The sequence below is a fragment of the Trachypithecus francoisi genome, unplaced genomic scaffold (assembly GCF_009764315.1).
Source record: "Trachypithecus francoisi isolate TF-2019V2 unplaced genomic scaffold, Tfra_2.0 Lachesis_group1, whole genome shotgun sequence".
Classification (NCBI taxonomy): Eukaryota; Metazoa; Chordata; class Mammalia; order Primates; family Cercopithecidae; genus Trachypithecus; species Trachypithecus francoisi.
Window position 1 is genome coordinate 148,230,690 of NW_022681454.1, and position 15,135 is coordinate 148,245,824.

The 15,135-nt window shown below is 37.2% G+C and overlaps 1 protein-coding gene across 2 annotated transcripts in view; it reads left to right on the forward strand.

Annotated features, from left to right (window-relative positions):
* The window catches only part of FAM160A1 (family with sequence similarity 160 member A1), a 270,817-nt gene that overhangs the window by 11,725 nt on the left and 243,957 nt on the right, over positions 1 to 15,135 (forward strand). The window contains exon 1 of one of the 2 annotated variants that reach the window (XM_033215483.1): positions 10,418 to 11,056. The exons of the other annotated variant lie outside the window; for it this stretch is intronic. The gene's annotated coding sequence lies outside the window, so the exon portion shown is untranslated. Of the gene's footprint in view, positions 1 to 10,417; positions 11,057 to 15,135 lie in introns of those variants that run through there. 2 annotated transcript variants of the gene reach the window in all.

A 15,135-nucleotide genomic window follows, 5' to 3' on the forward strand; every position in this document is an offset into this window, starting at 1 on the left:
TTGAGGCTTCCTGTTGCATCCTCTGGGACCTCTTTTATTTTTTTCTTATTGTTGCTGAAGACCCCTCTATCTAGACCTAGGTAGTTCCTTCAACCCATACAACTATCTCCTTCCTAGGTCTGTGCCTTTGTAATAGCCACCAATAACAGAAGTGGCAGTTTCCTTGGCAGTTCATGGTTTGCAAAGCACTTTCACATATATGATCTCATTTGAGGTCTTCTTGAATCTTGACAGTGATGGTACACTTTAGGGCTTGCCTTTTACCAAAGTATGCAAGTTAGCAAAATCTTGTTCTACTAGGGGATGCAACCATTTTTAACAATGTTCCAGGCCTATTTTTTTACTTGGCTGCACTGTTGTCAAATTATGTATGATGGGTATGCTGCTTTGACAAAGTCTTCTGGCCCATGAGGAACATTCATTATATTCCTCAAAAAGTGCCTGTATGGTAATAAGATCTTCAAGTAAGGTGACAAAAAATGGGAAAGGAAAAAAAAAAAAAAGCAGATGACCATTAACAAATATTTATAAGACATTAAAATATATGTATATATATAGAGATAGATAGAGTCTTGCTCCGTTGTCCAGGCTGGGGTGCAATGGTGCAATCTCAGCCCACTACAGCCTCCGTCTCCTGGGTTCACAGGATTCTTGTGCCTCAGCCTCCTGAGTGGCTGGGACTACAGGCACAAGCCACCATGCCCAGCTAATTTTAATATTTCTTTTTAGTGGAGACAGGTTTTGCCATCTTGGCCAGGCTGGTCTCAAACTCCTGACCTCAAGTGATTTGCCTGCCTCAGCCTCCCAAAGTGTTGGGATTACAGGCGTGAGCCACTGCGCATGGCCTGAGACACTTTTCAATGAAGGTACTTCACTAGATCCTGAAAAACCTGTTGCCCTAAAGTTAATTTGATAGCAGGAGCTCCATGTAGCCTGCCCAGCTGGAATTGGAGATACAAGCATGGAATTGAGAAGGCTGATCTGAATGATGCTAATCGTGTAGAGATCAGAGCTGGTGGCTTTTAGGTTCTCTGCCAGTGAATTGCCATCACTGTCTTTCTAGCCCCTCTCTTTCTAAGCTATTAATATGAAGAGGGAATCATTTTCTTCCTAAAGGTCTTCTGTTCTTGCCTTCTAGCCATGGGAGTGATCAATAACTATTAGTGTCTAATGATGACACAGGAATATTTCTCTGAGCAATTGGAGAGCTGTAGGCGTGTCACCCATTGACAGGTGTTCACAAATCTCTTTTTGCTATTTTGAAATATCACTGCCAAGGGAGTTGTATACAACTTGTTCTGACAGAGTAGTCTTAAATATTCATTCCTTTTACCCATTGCTTGAAGAGAAATGCCAGCATTTAGTCTTCAGGCTGCCAGTAGTAATTTTGGAGAAATTGTATTATAACTTTGTCAAGATACTGATTTTCGTATAGCTCATTTATTTATATATTAATATATTAATTTTACCATTTTTAATTATGGAAGAACACACACTTTGAGGTTAGTGAAATTTAGGGGTTACATGGAGGTCTTTGATCAATTATGCTCTCAAGTTAAATTAGCAAGTGTTTAACATTGTGTGAGGCTATATGTGCCTAGTGGAAAGAATGCAGTTTGGGTGCAAATATGTTTCAAATTTCTGACCTACCAATTGGTAAATATGTGACCTTGCACAAATTGCTTTTCTTTGATGAACCTTAGCTTCCTCATCTATAAATAGAGATAATAATACCCATACAGGGAGTTTCTATGAGAGTTAAATAAGATAACACATGCAAAATACTTAACATGGAAGTATTAATCAATACATGGTAATTGCTACCTATGCACTGAGGCTATATTAGCACTTTCTAGGGATTGTGGTGGAGGTGCAAAAGGTGTGCAACATGTATGTCTGCAGAGCCAGAGAAGATAGTGACAAATGTGTACCTGAGACACAGAAAATCAGGACAGTATATAATAAAGTGTTAATTGTACAGAAAGGAAGTTCAAGAAACTGAAAAGGTAGAAGTCACTGTGGTCAGAGTCTTCAAGAACCATTATGGGGGTTGTATTACAATTCCTTTGGTCACACATTATATAAATCTAAACTGTATAGAAGGGGGATTTATTGGCTTACATGGCTAAAGTGTGGGAGAAGTGAGGTAGTTTTCAGGGAAGCCAGAATTGGGAACTCCACACCACCTACACTTTCTGTCTTATATCTCTGTGCCTCTTTTTTTGTGTCAGTTTTCTCCACGTCTTGGGGTGTGGCTGCAGCAAGGCAGAGATCACCCAGAAAGAATGTCTGACCTTCTTCCCTTCATTTAAATTCTCAAAATCCCAGGAATGGTTCTGGTTGGCCTAGCTTGTGAGATGTCTCCATTGTTTTGGCCAGGGACACAGATTGCCAGGTAACTGGCAGCCCCATCTAGAATTACATAGTTGGGCTGGAGAAGAGGAACATTTTCTTTTAAAAAGGTTTCTACCATTCTTAGAGAAAAGGAGGGGTGCTGGATGGCAAGAGCAGGAGGTGTTGTTTACTCCCGAGGGGGGAAGCAGGAGGGCTTGATCTGGCTGTAGGGAGAAAGGCGGGACCTTAGAGCACTGAACCAAAGGCATGGAATCTAGAATGAGAAGATGGTTTGTGTTAGTGAAATAGCATAAAGTAGACTCAGAGTGTATGCTTTGAAGTAGTTGGTTTAGGAGTTTGGACCCATCTGATAGGGCATAAACCCTGAGGACTAACATCAGATTGATATAGTCATATTGGATCTTTTAAAAATAGGTTTCCTATTATATGCCAAGTATTTAAATTGGTAACTTGAGAACTAACTTGAGTGCAGTTGAGAAGTTATACTCATTGATTGTAGACGAGGTGATCTTTGTAGTCAAGAGGCAGATACCCATCCTGGTACTATCTTAAAAACTAGATGCTATCAAGCATTTGTCTTATCTTTCCTGTAAAAAACAAGCAAACAAACAAAAAAAACAACAAAAAACCTTGTATTTCAGAATAACCAAATTGATGATTTGGATAAAATCTTGCTTTTAGAAGAATTCCAGTTAATAAGTGCAAAATGAATGCTATTCATAAAATACTACCATTTTGTTACCTCCAATGAAATAATAGATTCAGGGAATGGTCATCAGTAGCTGCTAAAACTATTGAGTCAAAGGTTGATGGGGAACTTTATAGCTCATGGATTGGGCTAATAACCTCTGAACCTCCTGGTCAATCCTATCATTACAAAAGAGAAAGAGGTAGATGTTACATGCCTCTTAATTGGATGCAATAGGTTCTGTATAGGAAATACACAGAACCGCCTGTGAAGTTTCTTGCCAGAAAGCTGAACATGATTCTGATCAAGACTTGAGATCTCACTACTCGTTTATAAGAAGCACAGGAAAAGGAGGGCTATGTCAAACCATACCATAAAGATGTGATCAGCCAAATTCAGAGTGTAGAAATTTCTACAGGACAAATTACTCAGTTTTTTCAATAAATAAATGACAAGAAGAAGAGGGAAGGGGAACTATTATTAACAGACTTAAGAGACATATTAACCATGTTTGGATCTTGATTTGGATAAATGAACTCTAAAGTTATATATTATAAATATATGATCATGAATAATATGAGAAATTTAAACTCTGGATAGTAGATAAATTAAGGGACTATTTTTTGTTAAGGAAATAATAATGGTATTATTTTAAAAAGAGTTCTTATTTCTTAAAGATTCACATAGACTTTTTTCAGATTATATGATACTGTATTAGTTTCTTACAGCTGCTATAACAAATCACACAAATTATGTGGATTAGAAAAAGAGTAATTTATTCTGTCATAGTTTTGGAGGCCAGAAGTCTAAAATCAAGGTATAGGCAGACCCCATTTCCTCCAAAGATTCTAGGGGAGAATCCTTGCCTTTTCCATCTTCTGGTGGTTGTCCTTGGCTTGTGGCTGCATCTCTCTGCTCTGTCTTTGCATCATTCTCCTCTACATGTGTCTCTAATTTCTTTCTGCCTTGCTCTTAGAAGAATACATGTGTGCTCACTTTAGCAGCAATATACTAAAATCAGAAGGACATGTTATTGCATTTAGGCCTGCCTGGATAATCCAAGATAAACTCCTCCCCAGAATCCTTAATTTAGTCACATCTTTTGCCATACAAAGGTAATAGTCACAGGTTCTGGGGATTAGGAAGTGAATATCTCTTTGGGAGGTCATTTTTTTTTTTTTACTGCCTGTCTTCAATATGATATATGAGATTTGCTTTTGAAAAAACAAGCAGGGGCAAAGAGAGGAAATGAAAGATTATAGCTGGCTGAATCAAAATTGGCAATCCATTCATTGTTAACTCTGAGCTGGGTCATGGCAGTTCATTGTATGAGTCTCTCTACTTTGTATATGTTTGAAATTTTCCATAACAAAAAAACAAACAAAAAAAGTAAACTCTCACACCAAGATTCTTTAGTAATTATTCCCTCTCAGAACCTAGAAAATACCATATTAACATTGATAAATACAACGCTTAATTTTTTTTTCTGTTCATAAAAATTAGGTATGATACTTCGGATATCCTGGCTAATCCTGCCATTTCTTACCACCATTTCTGACATATTTCTTTGTGCTTCTCACGAAAAGTAAAGGGTGAATGCAAATCTCTGCACTTGAAATTCAGAAATTATAAAATGACCTGAGGCTAAAACAGGATAATCAATTTTTCTTCTTACCGAACTATTGGTCAATGAATGAAGTGATGTGGTTGTATTTGAAGACTCACTGGCAAAGTAACTTATCATGATATCTTGCCAGGCAGATGAACTCAATAAAGGGGCAACATTTTTATTATAGGCAGGGCCTCATCTTTCAGCTGTTTTAATGTGAGCATAAAATGTCTAAGTGAGCTGCAACTTGGCATACAGAGAGCACTGCCTGGCATAGGTTGGTGGTAATATTTTCCTGTGAATTTTCTTTAGGTAGCCTTACGGTGTTACAAGGCTTAAGATTTTAATTCCTAAACTAAATTATTGTATTTTTCTTTAAAAACCAAAAATAATGAGAGTTTTTGTGATTTTCCCCTCCTCACCCCTGTGCTGGAAAGGTTTCAAGGTACATTTAAAATATAATCACAGAAAGCAGAGCACAGCATTTTTTAAAGAGCTATTGTGGTATATCAGAAATGTAATATTTCTTAAAACACATATGCCCAATTCATGCTTCAGCATGTGTGTTATAAATGATGGTGACTATTAAGATCCTGTTATAGGCTATTCAAGTTACTTCACATAAACTTTAGTACTTTAATTTTTTTTTTAAGGAAAGAGGACAAAATTCATATGCAGGATCTCTGTTTAAATAATGCTTAGGTTGTGACTTAAAAGCAACATGTTTAAAAGTGCACTTAGCCTTTAGAAGTCAGTTTAATGACTTATGGTTTTATATTTTTTCATCAGTGATTTTTTATATTGAGTTTGTTTCTTTCCAAATGAAAAGCTTCATTTTGTAGGAGTGGTATAAACTGTAGTTGCAACAGCTTAAAATTAGACTGTCTTTTTTTAGCTCATGGAATTAGAATTTAGATGGTACATTTGTTGTTGATATATGAGACTAGTAAAACCCAGCTCCTTCTTTATGTTTGCACTGAGCTGTGGTACAGATTGTTCTGTATAAGTCCGACACAAAAACATGTGGGCAAGTCAGTATAAAATTAGACTTTTTGTGGTATATGTGTTCATACAGTCTGTAAGGCTGACTACATTTTATACTTTAAAATTTTAATTTTAATTTGAATTTTTTTGCCCTCTCAACCCCATTTTCCTAATTCTGCGAAGGACCAGGAAGAGAACATTTTGAACTTCTTACTACATTACCATGACATTGTAATGCAGGCTTATGGGTAAGCTATGTTTTCTGGAGGATGTGAACTAGAGATAGCATATCATGGTAATACAGATATAAAATGACTTTTCCATGTGAGTAAAATCATTGGCGAAGGAATAGATCTAAATCATTGCAGGCCTCTTGGGCATTCTAGTTGCTACTAAATGGTTTATTATGAAACTCGATGGTGATTATTAAATTTCTGAACCATGCCATCCTTTTAGAGTTATAAAATCACCCAATTTATGTACCCTATAATAAAGGAGAAATGATGTATGGAAATAATCAAGATAGTGGTTTGTATTTCATTTGATATAGTATCATGATAATCTGTTTTGCATTTTATAGTATATGCTTTTGTGCAAAGAAGTAATGTTTATTCAGGAACACACATTTTTACATGAAATGAGATATGTCTTGAGTTTAATTTTTCTCTTTGCTGCTTTTTCTTCTTTATCTAAAATATGCTATACAAATACCATAACTGTGATGCAGAAGGCTGATTGAAAAAGAACCCTAACATTTGTAGGATGGTTTTCAGTTTGCAAATAATTAACGAACTCTTTGGCAAAAACAAAGCATTATCTCTAAGTAAATAATGAAACTGATTTTGTATCCTTAATATTGCTCAAATTTATTAATTTCTCTTCATCTTTACTAATACTACCTTCTCTTCTGTGTTACTACATTTGTCTCTTAACTGGTCTTCCTGCTTCTCCCCAGGCCACTCCCTTCTACCTCACCCTTAGTAATATTTAAACAATATAGATTTCATCATGTCATTCTCCCTCCACCACCTTCCTTCCCATTTTAAAATCCTTTTGGGGCTTTTGTTTTTTAATCACTTTAAGAGTAAATAAAGATCCTTAATATGTGCAAGGCTCCCCAACTATCTTTCCAGCCTCATCTCATGATACTCTCTCACTAACTCTCAGTACTTGAGGACCACTGTCATTCTTTCAGTTCTTTTAATGCGTTGTTCTCTTTTAAAAAGCCACAGAGCCTTTGCACACACTGTTTACTGTATTTGGAACACCATTCCTCCCCCTCCCATACCATCTTGATACATCTCTTCCTCAGCCACCTTGGCTTAGTTAACTCCTATTTATCTTTAGCTCAGGCTCCATTTCCTTAGGGAAATCTTTACCCTAGTTGGGTCTCACTATTATAGGCATTTACATTACTATGTATCTTTTTTTTCCATTGGACTTACTCACCATTGTATCCCCAACACTTAGCTCAGTACCTAGTACAGATTAGGTACACCATAAATATTTGTTGAATGAATGAATAACATGAAAGAATGGAATTAGATATGGCCATCATCTAGTTAATTAAGCACATACCCAGTACCAAAACCAAAGACATTGTAAAAAGTGAAACGTGCCCTTCAAAGAAACCATCTAGAGCGGCTGCCTCCTTATTTCATAGCTGCTGTTGTTAGAAAGGAATTTTGGAGCAACTCTAAAGAATTGTCTTTAGAAGTAGTTTACAAGCCACATAAAGGATGAAAGCACTTATCCTTTTGATTAAAAATAATATCCAGGGTGACTCATGCCGGTAATCCCGACACTTTGGGAGGCCAAGGTGGGTGGATCACTTGGGGCCAGGAGTTTGAGACCACCCTGGCCAACAGGGCGAAACCGTGTCTCTACTAAAAATACAAAAATTAGCCGGGTGTAGTGGCATGTGCCTGTGGTCCCAGCTATTCAGGAGTCTGAGGCATGAGAATTGCTTGAACATGGGAGGTGGAGGTTGCAGTGAGCCGAGATTGCACCACTGCACTCCAGCCTGGGTGACAGAGTGAGACTCCCTCTCAAAAAAAAAAAAAAAAAAAAAAAATCCACCTTATGATTCTCTTCATATTCTAAATGTACTTTTCAACTTACAGATATCAAATTCCACTTTCAAATAACCAAATTTGCCACAGTTGAAAATTTCAAAGGAATGTTATATGCATGAAGGCAGTCCTAAAAGAGTTGTTCCTAAAATGTTTTGAGCATTGGCGGGCATTTTTGGAATAAGTGTGTTGTCTTTGAAGAGGCTAACGCTCCTTTGGATGTGTGGGTTTTGCTGTTTCTGTTAAAATCTTTCACAAAGCCTCTCTTCATGAAGAAAGGATGTTTCAGTTTTGCTTCTGGTTATGAGGTGGAGGGATGTGTTTCAGCTTTTTAAGTCATTCACTTCATCTTTGTGCTTTTTGTCCTCCATGGTCAAAATAAATCTTACAGAATTTGCTTTTTACTAGAAAGGAATGTAATAGAGAGTTGAGTTAACACTTACAAAGTGCCTTACATTCCCAGGTGTTGAGTTCTGTGCCTAAGAACAGTCCCTGTTAGTGTGAAAGATCACAGAACTGGGACCACATTCTTTCGTTTAAAAGCATCAGGGATTCTTGCCACGTTCTACTATTCAAGATTATTTATTCAATATTTTCATTGACTTAGCTGCCAGCACTTATCCTTTTTTGTACTAGGTACTGCCCTTTTACTTTCTGATTTTGGAAGAAATTTACTGTGTGTTACACCTTTCTCCAATAGCTTAAATTGGCATTGATTTTAAGCAGGAGTAATTGAGTCTAAAATAACACATATATGTCTTTGCCTTTAATCTGTGTGAACACTTTTGGATATATTGAACTGATAACAGCAGCTATTGAAGATTACCTTCCAGCAGGATATTTGTTACAGCTCCATTCAGCTTACCACCAGGACTATACTTTTCACTTGCTTACCTTTGAGAAAATGCACTCAAATCAACATGATATAGATGCTTTCAGCATAGTAGACGGCTCTGTAAGCCTAACATTTTGGTAGAAAGCCTTAGTTACATGGATAGTAACAAAAGTTCTATTGACCTTTTATTCTAGTATTCTTGTTTGCACTTGAGCAACAGAGGTTTGGCTTTCATTTGCTTTTTGTTTTGTTGACTACTTGCCAATAAAAGCTTACATTTTCATACTGCTTCAGTGCAGACTGTATTTACTTATGCAAATACATTTTTTTGTGCCTTGCAATAATAACAAGATTTGTGAGAGAATGATCTTTTGAATTTGATCTTTTAAAGACTGCTTGTAGGATAAATATCTTCTTTAACAGGCCACTGCTTTTCTGGTAAATAAGCCTGGTGGAAAGGCCTTTCAGTGTTTGTGCAGGAGGCTCACTATGTTCTCCACCCATCTGTGTGAATCTCGGTCAGTCCTGACTGTGTTTGAGTCACAAGCTCTAACCTGAATTGGTGACATTAATCCTTGTGAGCCCTGGCCAACCACTCCCTACCTCCAAATGCAATTGTCCCACAGAGGGATTTGAATGATGTCAAATGCATTTTGACTGAGATGATGCGCTTACATTTGCATTAAGCCCTTCATTATTTTTTATTTTTATTGTTTTTTAAATCATTCTTAAGCTGGGGTCATGTTATTTTGTAATGTATTTAATAGGTACAGTTCATGTTCTTATCACTTAGCAGATTGTCATGCCATTTCCTGTGTCGAGTGTTAAGGGAAAGAGAATTACTTTTCTGTGTGAGATAGTGCGACTTTGGGACATTATTTTGCTGTGGCTTCAGGAAGTCTTAGGCATGAGGGCAATAATGTTCTAACGTCACTTGTGTTCACTGGATGAACACTGCAACGCTGTAAGGTCATGAAAAGTTAACGAGAATTAATACTTTGTAAACATAATCCCCTACTATTTTAAATAATGACCCATTCAAGTTTGAGCAAAATATATTGAAATATTCTGACATGAGTTGAACAATTTAAAACTGGTTAAAGAAAGGGTAATAAAGGATTTAGGATGGATCATTTAGCTGTGAAGGAAATTGGCTGCTTTGTATGATAGGTTTACTAATCTTTTAAGGAGGGAGCTGAAGTGAAGAGAGATTAAATAGTTGCCCAAAGTCATGTGGGTAATCAGTGACAGAGCTGGGTTCTGAATCCAGATCTCTAAAGCAAAGCTGGTGACCTTAACTACTCTGTAGTACAGCGTTTCCTCTGGGAGAGAGGCATTATGTGTCATAAGAAATAATGCAAACTCCTCTTTATTGAAAATTGAGACAAATTCAGATTTAGAAGATAAGTTAGTAAATTACTTGAGCCTGTATTGAACTAGCAATCCAATTTAATAGAAATTTGTCAAGGGCCTAGTATGTGTAAAGCATTATGTTAGGTGCCAGAGAGGTTATCAAGATCACCAGTTCTCAGAGCTTTTAAAATATGTGTGAAAATAACTTTCATATAATACAAGATTCATTCATCGAGCAAATATTTACTTGGCACCTATGTTGTGCCAGGACTTGGGTAGACACTGAGAATCATTCATCTAGTCATGAATTCATAAATTCATCCTGAACTTTTGATGATCTGCTATGTGCCAGGCACTGTTCTAGGTGCTGGGAATATAGTTGAGGACAAAGCAAGCAAGGTTTCTATTCTCATTGGGTGAGTGAGGAAGAGACAGACAATAAATATGTAAGCAGGAAAAGACCTGCTCTGCAGAGAATTAAAGTCAGATGGTCTGCAGAGAGTGACTGAGTGGCTATATGAGACTGCAAAAATTAGTTAAGACCTGGTCTTTGCTCTGGAGGAGATGGACTTGTAACTTTAGTGTGATTCCATTTGTGCAGTGATCAATGTATGAACAAAATGTGCTGGGTAAATCCAACTGTGGAGAGCCTTGCATATCCTCATGAGGAAACTGAGAGATGACTAGGCACTGTGCAGACAGCATCAGAGGTGTGTTTTGGGTAGTAAGGTTGAAGCAGTCAGAAGTCTAAGCTGGACAGGAGAGAGATTGATAAGATGTGATGATTACTCTCTGGAAGTACAGCCCTAGTCAAGTGCAGGGGGAGGGAGAGAGGAGGAAGTGCTTACTTTTTGCTGAGAGAACTAGAAAGGGCTTCCTGGGTGAGGTACCATTTAAACCTGGTCTTTTAACATGCAGAGATGAGGGGAAGGGTTTTGTATGGTTGTATTACTCATGAGCAAAAGTGGAAAGATACAGCCTATTTTGGGAGTAGTTAGACTGATTGGCAAGTTCAAGCGTGTGTATGAGGGAGAAAGCCATTTTGGCTAGGCCTGAAATACCAGGTTGCTTCAGATGCGCAGAGGGAATGCGTTGAAGGTTCTTGACTAAATTGATACAGTCACAGCCTTAGGAATATTATTCTTACAGCAGTGTATGAGGTAAGTTGGAATGGTGAGAGAGGTGGCTGAGAGAGAATCGAGGAGGCTATTGTGAAGGCCTGTGGGTAATGGAGTTCTGATCTAGGATGGTGACCCTGGGGCTAGAGAAAATGGGATGGGTACCCGTGGAGGTAGGAATAGTAAGGCAGTCTACTGATTGGATGTGGGAAGTTAGGGAGAAGAAAGGGAAGAATGTGACTCCAAGAATGTAAGCCCAGATGACTGGGAAGATGGAATTTCTGTGACAAAGTTGGGATGGCAGAAGTAAGTCTGTTTAGGAGGACAGACTACTTAGGTTAGTTTGAATCTTGAAGAGTTAATGGTGCTGGTGAGACACTGAAGTATGAGTGTCAGATAAGTAAATGAAAATGGGATTTTTAGCTCTGAGTTAGAAGGGGTGTTAACTAAGGGCATGGGAGTGGAGGCTGTGAGATAGATGACAGTGGCCGGGGACTTGCTCAAAGAGAGAAGGGAGGTGAGGTGGAAACTTAGAAACATCACAGTTTTGGCTATTTTTATTTTTGTTTTTGTACTTTACTGCTCATAATCTCTGAATCAAACTACACTATTGGACTCGTAGCCCTTTAGAATCTCTTGCTCAATCTACTATGTCTCTTGAAAAATTGCACGCCTGGGCCATATTATCTTGATTCTATTGTAAAGTTGAGTTTTAATTAGGGACAGCATATGAAACAGCTCTGTGTCCTCATTTGCTATAGGGATGCTATTGGGAAATTTTTCCATCATATCTTTCAGTGTTTCCTATAGCAACTTTTTCATAATAAGTGGTAGGAAAGACTTTGCTTCCCTGAAGAAGTGCAAATGTTTGTTCCTGATGGAAAATTATATAACTAATCATGTTTACATTTTCACCATTGCTGCTATAAAGCACAAAATCAAATTCTCTGTTGAACTGTAGTTACTGTGTAAGAGTTCGTGGTCTCCATTTTGAATTCTATTCCATTTTCTTTTATCTTGGCCACATTCTTCATTTACTACCCTATTTTATACTCCTTGGCCATAAGTTCTAGTTTTCTTCTTTAACATATGCATTTCTCATAAGCTACATCAAATTCTTTGTAGGATTAGATGGGAATTCATAAATAATGTCACTATACTACTTACTATATGAATGAGATATTCTTAGAATGTTATAGATCAATATATAAATACAAGGACTCAACATATTTTAAATTTTCATATTTTTTTCTTTTCTATGAAACTTTGATAGCTTTAGACAAGTAGTACATATAATCACAGACTGTAAAACTGTGTGAAAAATGATATAACAGGGAGTCAAATTCAGGAGCAAATATTTGCACATTGACTCCAGTTTACTCTGCCTCTTGGTCAATTATTCATTCCCAGGTGTATGAATCATTGCAGTAAGAATTGGATTTTTTTCCCCAGTCATTCATAAATGTTACCAGTTGGCTCATTCGGAAACTTGGAGTTTATATTATTAGTGACATGTGACTAATCATTGGAATTTGAGCTTATCTGATCTGGTAATGATTTTATTTCCAATCAATTTATGCAGATCTTCCCTCAGAACACTGTGTAGTGTTAGTTGGTTGTTTACTATTGAGTAATGAGTAGGTCACCGGTTAGGTAAAAAGAATTGACCTCCTACTGCCAAGCATTCCTTGGTTCTGTTGTCTAAGAAAATATCTTGTCTTTTTCACTCTATGCAAGGAAACCCTTGCTTTTGGTGGCCAGATGAGGAATTGGACACCTTTATGACACACATCTTTCACAAAAATTGATACATAATAGTTTTATGTGTTTTGGGGTACATATGATATTTTGATACAGGCATACAATGTGTAATGATTAAATTGGAGTAATTGGGATATTTATCACCTCAAACATTTATCTTTTCTTTATGTTGGGAACATTCCAATTCTTCTAATCTTGCTATTTTGAGCTATACAATATGTTGTTGCTAACTGTAGTCACCTTATTGTGCTGTGGAACACTGGAACTTAATCCTTTTATCTAACTGTTTTCCTACTCATTAACCAACTTCTCTTCATTCTCTCCTCCCTCCACCTTTCTCAGCCCCTGGTAACTACCAATCAACTCTCTATCTCATGAGGTTCACTTTTTAAGCTCCCACCTGAGTGAGAACATGTGGTATATAAATCTTAGAAAAATCTTTTAGATTAAAATTGTCATAATTAAAGGGGTATCTGTGATGACTGGATTTGCCCTATTTAACCTCCAGTAAAAAATTTTTCTAAACCTGTATTAGTATAAATCTGAATGGATTTGGGTGTGGTGGTTCATGCCTGTAATCCCAGCACTTTGGGAGGCTGAGGCAGGTGGATCACCTGAGGTCAGGAGTTTGGAACCAGCCTGGCCAACATGGGGAAACCCCATCTCTACTAAAATACAAAAATTAGCCAAGTATGGTGGCACATGCCTATAATCCCAGCTACTTGGGAGGCTGAGGCAGGAGAATCACTTGAACCCAGGAGGCTGAGGTTGCAGTGAGCCGAGATTGTGCCACTGTACTCCAGCCTGGGTGACAGACTGAAACTCTGTGTCCAAAAAACAAAACAACAACAACAAAAAAACACAAAAACTAAATGGTATAAAAAATCTTTGTAGAATCATATGAATATCAAATAAGATTTTTTGGAATTTTGTTTTGAAAATAGTAATTCCTAGCTGTAAGTTTTGTTTGTTTCAGACTGATGACCTATTTTCCATTTTTATGGAATACCAAAATGATGATATCACAATGTTTTGTGATTTAATTTGTATAAGAAAAAAGTGAGTTCAGTTAAGTGACACACTGATGTTTACTTATTTAGATCCTATCTGCATTTTATTCCCCCAGAAGAAATACAGCTATCTTAAATATGGCAGTGATGCTTCAGTGTCTTCTCTGGAAGCTGCAGGTATGGACCTGACTGACATGGTTGAGCAAATCCCTGCTCCTCTGCCTGGTGTTCATGTTATATTTCTTGGTTTTCATTAGAGTTTCTCAGCCCCACTCAACTTAAGGGTTTTTATTACATTAAACAGAATCTTTTATCAGGAACCACAGGATAAATTTCTTTCTGACTCAGTATCAAAAATAGTTCTCTGAGCAACTGGTTTATTTTTACCCTGTGGACACTGAATCTTAAAACAGATCATGTTTCTCTCTGCGTGTTGGCTGCAGCAAAGCTTAGAGTCCCTCTAAGCTGAACATCTACGGCTCTTCTCTTCTGGCTCTCGTTCTACCTTGTGGCTACAGTTACTGGTACACATATTACCCTACTCGTTTAAAAGCTGCTTGAAGACAAGGATTCTACTGTGGTCATCCCTCGGTATCTGTGAGAAACTGGTTCCAGGACTTTTCCAGTTTTAAACTTGACAAAGTGTCATCTTTGTCTCAAATCACCCTCTCAGTTCTCATTAAGTGGAAAAATATAAACCTGTGCTGGTCTAAATCTAAGTGGTGTAAGAAATCTTTGTAGAATCATATGAATATCAAATAAGATTCTTTTTGGAAGTTTGTTTTAAAAATAGTAATTCTAACATCCAGTAGAATTACCAGTATCCAACAGTAATACCAACATCGGTGGGATGTTCAAGCCCCTGATATAGAATGACATAGTATTTGCATATAACCTACACCTGTCTTCCCATATATTCTGAATCATTTCCAGATTACTTATAATACCTAATACAATGTAAATACTATGCAAATAGTTGTTATACTGTCTTGTTTAGGGAATAATGGCAAGTAAAAAAGTCTGCATATGTTCAGTACAGACATGAATATTTTGAATATTTTCTATCCTTGATTAGTTGAATCCATGGATGTGGAACTCATGGATATGGATATGGAAGGCTGAGTGTAGTACTCTTTATACTCTTTACAGTGCTATAATATTGGCCTGCATATGTTTTGCATGCAAAATAATGGCTGAATTGAGTATTAGGAAGCCATTCAAAACCGTGGTGATCATGTTAAGGAGAACGGTATATGTGTATAGTATGCCAGTGAAACTTTTGAAATACGCTGGGGGTTCTAGAGGTTGTGTGTTTGAAAATATAGCTTAATGAAATGAGATTCTCCCAAG